The 12,840-nt window shown below is 41.8% G+C and overlaps 1 protein-coding gene across 5 annotated transcripts in view; it reads right to left on the bottom strand.

Annotated features, from left to right (window-relative positions):
* Nucleotides 1–12,840, bottom strand: part of LOC124720049 — a 158,032-nt gene that overhangs the window by 5,477 nt on the left and 139,715 nt on the right. The window lies entirely within an intron of this gene.

The following is a 12,840-nucleotide window of genomic DNA, read 5'->3' as shown; positions in this document are numbered from 1 at the left end:
ACTCAGAATCTGGGATTCCAATCTGTAGGCATCTCGTTTAACCACTTGCAGTATCTGGTCATCTACATCTCCACAATCACAAATTGTAATTCCAAACGAAAATGTCTGTTTGAATTATGTGGGAATACTTCAAGTTTCAATTTTTATTTATTTATTTATTTATTTATTATCTTTTTTTTTCCAAAAACTGCCAAACAATTGCACTGATTATCTGCACCCAGACAGAGTTTGCTTTACCTGTAAGCACTGCATTATACAAGCATTATTCTTTGGAATGTTTACGAGAATGTAAACAGGAACACCATAGTCAACTGCTATTTGAGATTACAGGGCACACATTGTCAGGACAGCCTAGTTGCAAATGGCATTCAATAAGTTGGTACACTCAGCACACTGTGTAGAACATACGCTACTACTCGAAGAACTGGACTTCTATGGTGTTAGAGGTAATAGCCTTAAACTATTAAGATCATTTTTACAGAACCGTAAGCAAGCTGTCTGTGTTGGCAAAGAACAAGTTAAGGCAGGTGTCCCACAGGGATCTGTACTGGGCCCTGTCCTGTTCCTGATAAAGATTAACAACCTTCCGGCATGTATTAAATCAAAAACTGTACTACATGCAGATGATACAACTTTTCTGAACAGCATTCATGACCTCAATAGCTTTAAAACTTGTGTTACAGAGGCAATTGCTCAAGCATGATGCTGGTTTAAAGCAAATGGATTTTTGCTTAATGAAAATAAAACTCAGCAGATAGTATTTAGTCTAAGACAAGCTAACATCTGATGATGTTAGGGGTATATTTGGATGACAAATTATCTTGGGGTCAACATGTCAAGTATCTTAATGGTATGTTGTCTAGGGTGTTCTATCTGTTAAGACGACTAATGGATTTTGTACCTAAAAATTATGTTAGAATATTCTATCTCTCATTCTTCCAAAGCATAATAACCTACGGTATAATTTTATGGGGAACTCCAGTTGTGTGCGTGACATCCTTCTACTGCAGAAGAAAGCTATTAGGGTAATTACAGGCCCATGATATAAGACACAATGTAAACTTTTGTTTTCTGAGCAAAAAATTATGACGGTAGTATGTCTTAATTTATACGAAAAAGAAGCTACCTGAAGCTAAACGCAGAGAAAATATACACCGCTACAACACTAGGCTGAATAGATGTATTTATATTCCATTCCACAGACACTCAAAATCACTAAACAGTTATGAACTAATGGGGCGCAAATTATTTAATAAACTTCCACTAGCTATAAACGATTTACCAGAGCAACCATTCAATCAAGCACTGTACGACTGGTTAGTTGCCCACCCCATTCTACGACAAAGGATTTCATCAGTTGTAATATTATACTGTAATAACAAACCGGTTACTCTATTGCAACAGGAATTACGTAGTAATATAAGTATGACATTGTAGGATTTCACCAATCGTAACATTACACTGTAATAACAAACCTATTGTTCTTTTGCAACATGAATTATATTGTATTATATGCATGACCTTGTCAACTGTAATATTATGCTGTAATAACAAACCTATTGCTCTTTTGCAACAGGAATTATATTGTTTTATAAGTATGACTTTGTAATTTCATCAATTGTAATATTACGCTGTAATAACAAACCTATTGTTCTATTGCAACATGAATTATATTATATTATATGTATGACTTTGTCTATTGCCTTAATGGCCTAGCGGCAATAAAATTATTCTATTCTATTCTTGCAGGGCAGGGTGGCTACTTAAACTCTAAAAAAGAAAGACAGACAGAAAGAATGAAACAAAATCTGCGAGAATTCCCGATGTGAGGAGGAAGACTGTGTCAAGGAGTCCTGATAAATTAATGGTGAGTGGGGAGAATGAGGGCAGCATACCCCCATAATGACTTTTCTTTCCTCTCAGCTGATCTATATATCAGACATAAGGAGAAGTTTAACTGCAGTTTTTAAACATCGATAATTTATGCGGAATAATATTTGTTTAATTAACACACTTTGACATATTAAATATTTTAAAATTTGTCATTTATAAGACTCAATAAAATCCAATTGCAATGGTAGGTTAAAAAGGAGTATACCCAGAGATTTTATGAAATTTTCCCAGGTTTTTCAGAATAATTGCCACCCTGCCTCGTATCTGAAGTTATGCTGACAATTTTCACGACAAGCTTAGAAGAACATTTCTGTCGACACCTATTTCCAATTGTCTGATAACCTGCTCTCAATAGCAGAAAGGTAACACTGGAACACACTACAGGATGCTATTCAGTGTTACTAATATAAAATGTGACTACAATCAATGCTCGATGGTTAGTCTGAAACAGAAATGAGAACTGTGATACCTTTATTTATATTTAAAGTTAATTTCCACTAACCCCAATACATTTTTGGCAAAGGGTAAAAAGCTGCTGTAAACTTTCGGCATTGGCTTCCCGTGGCCTGAAACTCTGTTACACATCTTCGGGCGTACAGTTCATCTGCAGAACGTGGCAGTTTCCTCGCCCCCATAGGAATCCTAGAAGACACTAGTCCGAAGGCTCCAGAATAGGCGGTTCAACGAATGCTGCGCTCAGCTGAGAAGCTGCGCACGGGGACTCTAGTTGGGCGGTGTGCGTCATCGTGCGGGCTCCATTTTCGCAACCTGCAAAGCTCGACACATAGCAGTGAGTATTTGTCTCTTGTAATATTCAGGATTTATCATTCGACTTTTAGGGACAAACTCCCAGTGATACATGCTGTCACTACCAATAAACGTGACCGACAGTGTCCCATCTTCCCGTGCCACTTCTGGTCGCCCAGTCTCTAGGGCTTCCACAGCAACCGCTGAAGTACTACAGTTAACGGTGCGCCTTCATCGAGTGTGTTTTGTGCCGGTTTCTTTGTCTGTAATTTGTAATGTGTTGTGTACTTCACTACCAAATTATTTTTTTATAGTCACGTGAACTGTGGTGTCACCGCCAGACACCACACTTGCTAGGTGGTAGTTTAAATCGGCCGCGGTCCATGTAGTACATGTCGGACCCGCGTGTCGCCACTGTGATCGCAGACCTAGCGCCACCACCAAGGCAGGTCTCGTGATACGAGAGTGGACTCGCCCAGTTGTACGAGAACCAAGCTACCGCCCAGTTGTACGCGAACCTAGCTATCGCCCAGTTGTACGAAGCCTTTCTCTCTCATTAGCCGAGAGACATAATAGCCATCAGCTAAGTACTGGCTACGAACTAGCAAGGAGCCATTTGTATCAGTGCCTATAGCTTCGAGTATTCAAGAGAGATGTATTCCAAGGAATCAATAAAAGTTAAGTAAAAAGCATCTACATACTTTTCTTCTTATTCATTCATAAGTTCTCATGTTCCAGACTTCACGCCCGTCTGCTTATTGCCGTTCGTGCACTATCGGCCACAGCATTAGTCTAGCGTGCCTTTCTTTTGGCTACTACCGTGTGGCGTAACAGTCTTGTTACGTCACTACATGAACTCTATTCATTCAGCGAGTAATGCGAGTCGATGTGGGTCGTACTGTCATTAAGGCCAATAACTCTGAATGTTGAATTGAGGACACACTTTACAGTCACCTTCTAAAAGACTCGGAGATCTGACAGAAATGGTTACCTGGTACTAACGAGAAGACAAAATTAATGTCAATTAACACAAAGATTTGTTCTCAACACACCTGACCATTTATTGCAAACAGGGTTCCTACACTGACTTTTGGGTTAACTTACTACCAGTAATACATTTTAACTAGAGGTAAAGAAACTGAAGAAAGCATAAGCCGTCGCAAAGAATAAAATTGCTTAGTGGCAGAAATTACCGTTTCTATCAAAGAGTCAAAACACAGATGATACATTTCAAAACAAAAAATGTTGCACAAAAACATGAAACAACTCCCTGTTTAAATTAGAACTCACTTATCGTATGAAGAGTGAAGGAGACTCTCGATTATGACACCAGTGGTTTGACTCGCGTCAGTAAGACACGACTCACGAGCCTTAATATACCTAGCGAGATACGTTCCATTCACGTGCGTAATCACCGAAAGTTCTTTGGGAGAGACGACAGTAAAATGTCTCACTTTGTAAAATTCCCAGCTAAATGAGACTCGACATAATATATCCTTCCCGTGACCATTTGTCGACAACTTTGAAATTACCTTTGCTTTTCCTTTGGAGCAAATATTTCCCACTGTAAAAATGTCATGAAGACTTTAGCTCAGCACCTCTGACAATTTAACATTTTCCTAAACACACACCAAACAGACACCACCGAGTTACATTTAATAGTAACATCTACTTAAATAAAATAGTTGAATGGAATTTCCTCTGTGCTGACGAACTCTATATCTGAGTGAAATTTCGTTATTACCGTAGTAAATTAAATCATTCTCGTCGTATATACAGAATACGATGGCAAAAAGATACACGACAAACTAAAATATTGATAGCAGTTAAGTCCTTAACCGTAAGAATGGACAGCAAATATTGACAACTAGCTAGGTTTTCGCAGCTATTAGTGCTTAACGTTTTTCTTTCATTTATTTCGTGTGTCAGTTCTTTAAAGTAAATTTGGACCCTATTAGTCTAAACCTTCAATTCTCGACTGGCATACCACGACACAATGGCGCATCACGAATACGTGTCAGGTATGTCGCAAGATTTTTAACGTCACCTAATCTTCCACAGATAAAATATCTAGAATACAAAATATTTATTGCCACATAGTTTCCTGGAGTAGCCCACTTTACAAGACATCATCCATCATTATACATAATTATACGCATTTAAACATGTATTGTATCATAATAATTATATATTTTTTGCATTCAACTGTAAAACGAGTGATCCCTCATTCCACAAATAATCTTCACCAACAAGGTCCCAGTCTTGTGGAGGGTGACATCTTTTGATTCTGTTTTGGTGCGACTACAGTTATCTGTGGCTCTTTTATCGGCTGTGTCAGTAAAAAACGAATACTAAGAGGGCCGACATCAACTTTTCAGTTGTTTTACTTTTTTTGTAACCAGATGTGTTTGTTAGTTGCCAATGCACTCTTTTCATCATGGACAAAGTTGTAATAATGAAAAAGAAAGCCAGCTCTTCTACATCTTAGAAGAATGAAGATGAATGGACTAATATTTGACAGAGAACACTAATTGCTGTACCTTCATCACCTACTAACCAGCAAAACATAAAACCACGATCGAGTAAGGTCCAGCGTAACTGTAACTACAAAGAAAAATATATAAATTTTGAATTAACGTGGACCGGTGAGGACAACAAGGGCATTTGGAATGAAACCATCACAGTTTCTCTCGAAAACTGCGAGAGTATTTTCGACATACGTAAAATTCCCCTCGAGAATCTTCTGTGATGGTGGGTAAAACAAATAAAATTCTCAGATTAAGCCCTTCTGGCACATATGTAGTTTGTCAGTGTATTGTGGACTGTCAACTAACATTCACAGTAATGTTATAGAAAGCTCAACAAAAATGCAGTTTCCTCTACAGTTAGATGAAGCAGCTGACAATATCAGAAAAGTTCATTTATTATCTTTTGTGATATTTGTTTAGGGCTCATAAAGAGTGTGTGTGTGTTTTATGGATTTTACGGGTGCCCAATGGCGAGGTCATCAGCGCCCTTACACTTATTAAAACAAACAAATGTGGAGATGAACTGAGATTATTGTATACTCGTGCACTCGAAATGACTACACAGGCACTCTGTGTCACGTGCACTAAAACCAATTAGGAGAGAAGATAGCTAATCGAGAAATTAAAACACAGAAGAGCTAAAAGAAGGGCACAGGGAAATGTGAGTGGGTGACTACTTTCAAAACACTTGGGTGAGCCAGTCTCCCTTTCGACACATTAAACACGTTTCCCTAAACTCTTCTTAAAAATGTTGGAGAATTCACAAAACTTTAAAACTCGAACCTCATTCATTTGAATATTGTTCGAAATAGGGGGCAAATCCGCTGCAGTCCGCTGGTCAGCAAATAAAATGCAGTCCAATAAAATGTCATGCACTATGACCCACACGTCACGAGCACCACATATTGGAGGCTCCTCTCGCCGGAGTAAAAATCCACACGTCACAGGATCGTGTCCTACACGAAGACGAGTAAGGACGACCTCGTCCCGTCGACGTGGCTGGGAGAATGTACTCTACGGCCAAGTCGTGGGCTTGAGCTTATCGTCAATCACTTCCACCCACTCGTCTTCTCATCGATACGCGACTCCGTATCTTGACAGCGAGGCGGTAGCACGCAGGGGGATGGCGTGCCGAAAGACCTCGGAATCGCGACACGCCTCCTCTGCTGCTCGATCCGCCCTTTCGTTTCCCACAGTTCCAATTTGCCCAGGTACCCGGCAGAAAGACGCTCCTTTCCCAGTCGCCGTAGTCGGAGGAGGGCGTCCTCGATATACTGGACGACTTTATATGCTGGGTACAAATGTTTCAGAGAAAGAAGGGCACTCAGAGATTCAGAACAGACAAAAAATTTAGCACTCGAAGAAAGTCTCATCTGCTTGGTGTCCGCAAGGTGGCATACAATTCTGCATCAGAGGACATGATCCGGAAATACTGCGACAGAGTCACAGTACTCAGATAAAATGTCAGAAAATATTGCGTGAGAAACCGCACCAAATCTAAAACCACTCTAGGCCTCTACAGTAACCGTGGCGGCAGACGGTTAAAATCCTGGATTTTGGGATTATTTCCACTCTGAGTGACTCCAGCACATGCTGCAAGCAGATCCCAAAAGGCACTGTGGCTCGTGGTCACTAGAAAAAATGTGCTCCGGAGATGGGCGAGCAACAGCACGGTGTGTGGGTGAAGCTGGGGCTGCGAAAATTTACTCGCCCGATGCACCACGAGGAGCCGGTTATGGACTGTAAGTGGCGGTCCCCCGCCTCGGCACGGAGGCCGGGTACGTGTAATGAACACTCTTTTACTCAATGATGATTTACCCCAGAATATGATGCCATAGGAAAGCAGAGAACGAAAATAGGCGTGGTAAGCTAATTTACTGAGATATATATCGCCAAAATTTGCAATGACCCTAATAGCGTAAGTAGCTGAACTCAAACGTTTCAGCAGATCTTCAGTGTGTTTTTTCCAGTTCAGTCCCTCATCAATGCATACACCTAGAAATTTTGAATATTCTACGTTAGCTACCGATTTCTGATCGAAGTCTATATTTATTAATGGTGTCATTCCATTTACTGTGTGGAACTGTATGTACTGTGTTTTGTGAAAGTTTAATAAGAGCCCATTTGCAGAGAACCACTTAATGATTTTCTGAAAAACATGGTTTACAATCTCACGAGTTAATTCTTGTCTGTTAGGTGTGATAGCTATACTCGTATCATCGGCAAAAAGTACCAACTTTGCATCTTCGTGAATACAGAGTGGCAAGCCATTAATATATATTAAGAACAGCAGAGGACCCCAGACCGAACCTTGCGGCACCCCATTCTCGATTGTTCCTCAGTTTGAGAAATCACAAGTTTTTTTGCATATTATGTGAACTGCTTATTTCAACTTTCTGCACTCTTCCAGTTAGATACAATTTAAACCATTTGAGTACTCTCCCATTCGTACCACAGTACTTGAGCTTATCTAGAAGTATTCCACGATTTACGCAATCAAAAGCCTTTGAGAGATCACAAGAAATCCCAACGGGTGACTTCTGGTTACTCAGAGCATTTAATATTTCATTAGTGAAAGTATATATAGCATTTTCCGCTTAAAAACCTTTATGGAAATCAAAATGACATTTTGTTAAAACTATTTTTACAAAGGTGTGAAGCTACTCTACAATACATTACTTTTTCAAGAATTTTGGATAAGGCAGTCAGAAGAGAGACTGGCCATAGTGTTGACATCTGACGTATCCCCTTTAACAATGGCATACTTCAGTCTGTCTGGGAAAATACCCTGCTTTAGAGAGCTATTACATATGCGGCTAAGAATCCCACTTATTTCTTGGGAACAAGCTGTTATTATGCTGCTGTAAATGCTATTAATTGGAAGTGAGCTTTTATTCTTGAGAGAGTTTATTATCTTCCTAATTTCAGAAGGAGAGGTGGGTGGAATTTCAATTGTATCAAATGGTGTGGGTAGGGCCTCTTCCATAAACTGCCTTGCTTCTTCTAATGAACATTTAGATCCTATTTTCTCTACAACATTTAAAAAATGATTATTCATAATGTTTTCGACTTCCGGCTTGTTGTTTGTCAAGTTTCCATTCGCTTTGATGGTGATGCTGTCTTCCTGTACTCTAGGTTGCCCTGCCTCCCTTGTAATAATATTCCAAATTGTTTTGATTTTGTTATCAGAGGTGCTTTAGGAACATTTCCGTAATCTTCAAATAGTGCAAAATCAACACACATACAAGGTGTCCACAGTCAGTTTCAAAATGCCGTCAAAAGAGAACCGCTGCCGAGGACGATATAAGTTGACACCGTAAGGGATCAGAATACGCACACCGACACGTGCGCGGCACACGGCTGTCTGTATTCGAGATGCCCAACGCTACTGTCTCCGTGAAGTGTCACACGAGGCTGGCAAAGTTCTTCAATGAGAACGGTCACTGCACCAGTAGCCTCGCAGACGTTTCGGATACTCGAGGATACGAAAAAAGGCACCAGTCCAATGTCTGCTAAGGGTCTGCAGAAAATGATCACAAAATTAAAAAAGACAGGTCATTTTGTAGTGTAATGAGGCAGAGGAGGGAAAGCAGTCGGCTTCCTGCCGATCTGCCAGCAAGACACACGTCCGCTCCGGAATTTCTCGCTCGCACGGAAGTGGAAAATGAGTAGCCGCGGAACATTTTGTGGACAGACAGAGCCCATTTCCATCTCCAAACTCGCACCAATACGCTGAATTGCAGGATAGGGCAACAAAATATCCACAGGCACACCATACGGTGCCACTTCATTCTGCAGAGGTGACGGAACGGTATGGGTCGACGGCACCGTTTATCGTAGCGCCGTATTTTTTCGAGGAGACGAGTCCCGGCGGTCCAGTTAACCGTACCGTCACCGGTAAGTGCCACGAGAGGCTTTCGCTCACTGACACCGATCCGACCCTCCGACAATGCGAGTGGGATCATTTTAACGGGAGGAGGTGCTCGTCCGCACACTGCACAGCCGACAGAGCAGCCACCACAGAGGCACTTCGAAAACGGTAGAATTATCGGCCGTCATTTTCCTACGGCGTGACCATCCGAATCACCTGATCTTAACCAGTGAGACTTCTGACTGCAGGATTATCTGGAAAGTAAGCAGTGCTCCAATTATGAACACAGCTGAAATGAAGGCACACAATGCGCAACACATTCTAAACGTGACCCCCTGCGACACTGCGATCTCTTGTGGAACGTGCCGGTTCTCTATTTTAACTCGTGACAGGAAACGGTGGACAGCATATCGAATGTGCCTCGCGTCAGTCTGACAGAAATGTACGACATCGCCTTCATCGCCCTTAATGTCTAATGACTAAGAGAGGTCATTTTGAATAGGGCTATCGGATATGTACCAAAATAGTGTAAAAAGAACCTAAAGCTAAACTAGCTTCTTAAAATCAGGTACTCGAGGTACTGAACCTTGGAGCTTAATCGAGTGAGGTCTGTGAACACATATAGCATACAGTTTGGCTTTAGGTTCTTTTTACACTATTTTGGTACATATCCGATAGCACTATTCAAAATGACCTCTCTTAGTCATTAGATATTAAGGGCGATGGTGGCGACGTTGCACATCCTTTCACGCAATTACATTAAGCCTGTCGTACTAATTTGACCCTTTTCCTGTCAATAGCACTTAGAATTTATTACAGTAACTTTATACGCTTATCCGAGCGTAGTCACCAAATACTCTCACCGATCCCAAGTAATTGAAAAATGGGTTATTCACCCCCACAGTTTTAGCCTGCTTCTAGATGACGGTATTTTGTCTGTCCTGCGTGCACGCGTTTTGACCGACCGTGTAATTTGCTATTCCACATATATAATTTTAGCCTATCCACGGTCTATAGTTCTATAAAATTGTGCTCGAGCTAGGACATTATACGTACACACTCATTAACTTCCTGCGCCTTCGACCCTGTCATCGGATCACTTTCGTAACACATTTTATGCCAATCACGTGGAAGAAGACGATTTCTCAATTTGCGCACGCGTGTTCCTTTCCGACATTCTCACTGCCTAGCTGCCGGCGCCACCTCAGTTTACCTGAGAGCCACCGAACATTGGCCGGGGTGAGGAAGCACGCTTCTGACGTCTGAGCTGAGTACAGCTATTGACACGGCACACACGTACCGTTTAGTTTACATTTCATGCGAGTCTTTTGCCCTTTTGGGCGTTCTGTATTAATGTTTGACCGTGCCTCTTTAGGCAGGTTGTAGTTTTAGTGTGTTCAGAAGAAGGCATGGTTATCTGCGCCGAAACATAGGTCGACATTCGGTTTCTATTTGCAGTCGAGGCAATAATCGTAAAAATTATTCACGATTGCTGACACGCTGCAATGTTAAAAGTTCTCAAAGTTCTCATTTTGTGCTAAGTTTTCCCTGATGGTTGTTTTCTATTGTCTGTCTTAACTTTGCCAGTGTTTCACAATATCTCTCTAAGGTAACTGTTGTGTCAAGTTCAAGGAAGATCAACAAGAATCACTCCCTTAGCGTCCCAAAACACAGTACCCACAATCTTTATTGCTAATGGCATTTGCGAACACTTCCTCAGTTTCTTGGGAGAATTTGTGTGTCCCCATTCCATCGACTGTCTCTCTGTTTCCCATATGACACACTTCACCCAGTCTCATTCTTCGTTATCATACTATCAATAACTTTGTTACCATTTTTCTTGTTATCTTTGAAGGAGGTCAGTGCTGCTGCTAGCCCTCTGTTTTTGTGGTCTTCCATTAGGATTTTGGAGCACGTCTTACACAAAATTTGTGGTAACCGAGCTTCTTCACCACAGTTTCACGCATCAAACTCCACGAAATTTGGGGAACATGTAGTGAATGTTCTGTAGTTGTGAAATTTGTTGCCAATTTTCATCACTGGTCCATTCAGTCACAAGACTAGATCTACCACTGCGGCTGCATCGTGAACATTGGTACGGACATTTTTAAAATCGACGCACCGTTGTCTCACTCGGCTTTCACTCATTATTGTTTTTCTGTACACATCAAAAAGGTCGCAATAAATTTAAATCGCTTTGCAGTTTTTTGCTAACAAAAACCTAATCGCAGAACGCATCTCACAAGTGGCGAGACTTTCTATCGCAGCACAAAGAGTAAAGCAGAAGAGACTCAAACGACTCACTACCACTGCCGTATGCATGTCGAGTGTAGGAATGTTACGACACTGAGACACCTGCCGTAGCCTCGCCTACTGCCGCTATAAATCAAAGTCTGGTACCTTCTGGATAGTCCTCGTATGTTAGTATGTTATACGGATGTGGGTCTGTAAACAATTTATTTCCACGTTAGCACAAAGGTTCTACAACGCTTCAACGCGTTAATAATCTACTCTGAAATGGAGCGTCATTTCTGAGCAATAAAATGAGGGCTGACAATGCTGAATACACCATTTGCAAAAGTGTACTCTTGCGGAAAAGTCAGTTGCCGATATGTGTGCACGTGGCAAACGTACAGAAGGTTCTCGTGTAGCACTCGCCAGATAAACGTGTGCGCAACATTACATGTTACACCTAATCGTCTTATACTGACACTAGCGTTGTCATCAACTTCTTGAAGAAATTTCTATTACAGCCAAAATGTCCTCATCTTTCTAAGCCTGCCCTATCGGTGAGTAGTAGGCTCAAAAGATGACGCTCAATTGTTTCAAACGACGTCCTGTCGGGCCACTGTCGTCCCGGAAATCTCTCCCGACATAAACACTGGGCACCGTGGTCATTACTGTCAGCTAATCCGTACACCAAATGGCCATCTGCCAACTCTGCGTTCAACTAAAAACTTCCAGTGCACTGTACCAGATCCCGCATCCGTGACCAACACTAAACAGCTGACGCAGTATCCTTTATACTGGTACAGCAATGAAGTTTGTCACATCTCAACCCGAGCAACGAAGACACATTTCAACATTACTTTCCTCCAATTGGAACAACAAACCCTGATGGTGGACCTAAGAATTAGAGCTTACTGTACAATTTAACTGAATAAAGCCACAATTTTATTTTAAACATACCACGTAATAGTGCTTCATTCTGTTCGTGTAATTATGAAGACGAGTAGAAAATGAGCTCTAACACGGAAATAAAGCATTTCTGGACCCGTTCCATATAATACGTATTATTTTTCTACGCATTCCTTATAACACATTTTATCTCTTTACACATGAGAAACATTTCCCGAAAGTTTGGCCACCCTTTTCGTTACACCCCGTACGTGGACAAAACTGCCAGCAAGCCGTCTGCCGGCACGAACGGCCACTGCCACGCCGTGGCCGAGAGACGGTCAGACCCTACAGTTGCCGAGCGAGCTGTGCACGCAATACGGGGCGCAGCCCGTGCTATCTTGATTTTCCCACGGGCACCAGTTTTTCACAATTGCACTGGGAGTGGGGGCAGAACCTTTTCTGCGACATATCCTTCCTTCTTTCCCCGCCTCTATCTTCGCTAGTCCCTATCCTCCACCTGCCCCTACCCCTTTCCTCGCTCACACTCCGGCCCTCCGCACGCCTGCTATCCTGCTATCCCACTCGAAACGTGCAGAGGAATAGGTGACTGACAGTGGGGACTCCTGAAACTATAGATAGAATTTGGACAGACATTACGTGAAGTCCTCACGAGTCGGTAAG

Source organism: Schistocerca piceifrons, chromosome 11, assembly GCF_021461385.2.
Source record: "Schistocerca piceifrons isolate TAMUIC-IGC-003096 chromosome 11, iqSchPice1.1, whole genome shotgun sequence".
NCBI classification, from domain to species: Eukaryota; Metazoa; Arthropoda; class Insecta; order Orthoptera; family Acrididae; genus Schistocerca; species Schistocerca piceifrons.
The sequence above is the reverse complement of the archived record's forward strand: the minus strand, read 5'-3'. Positions and strand labels throughout refer to the sequence as shown.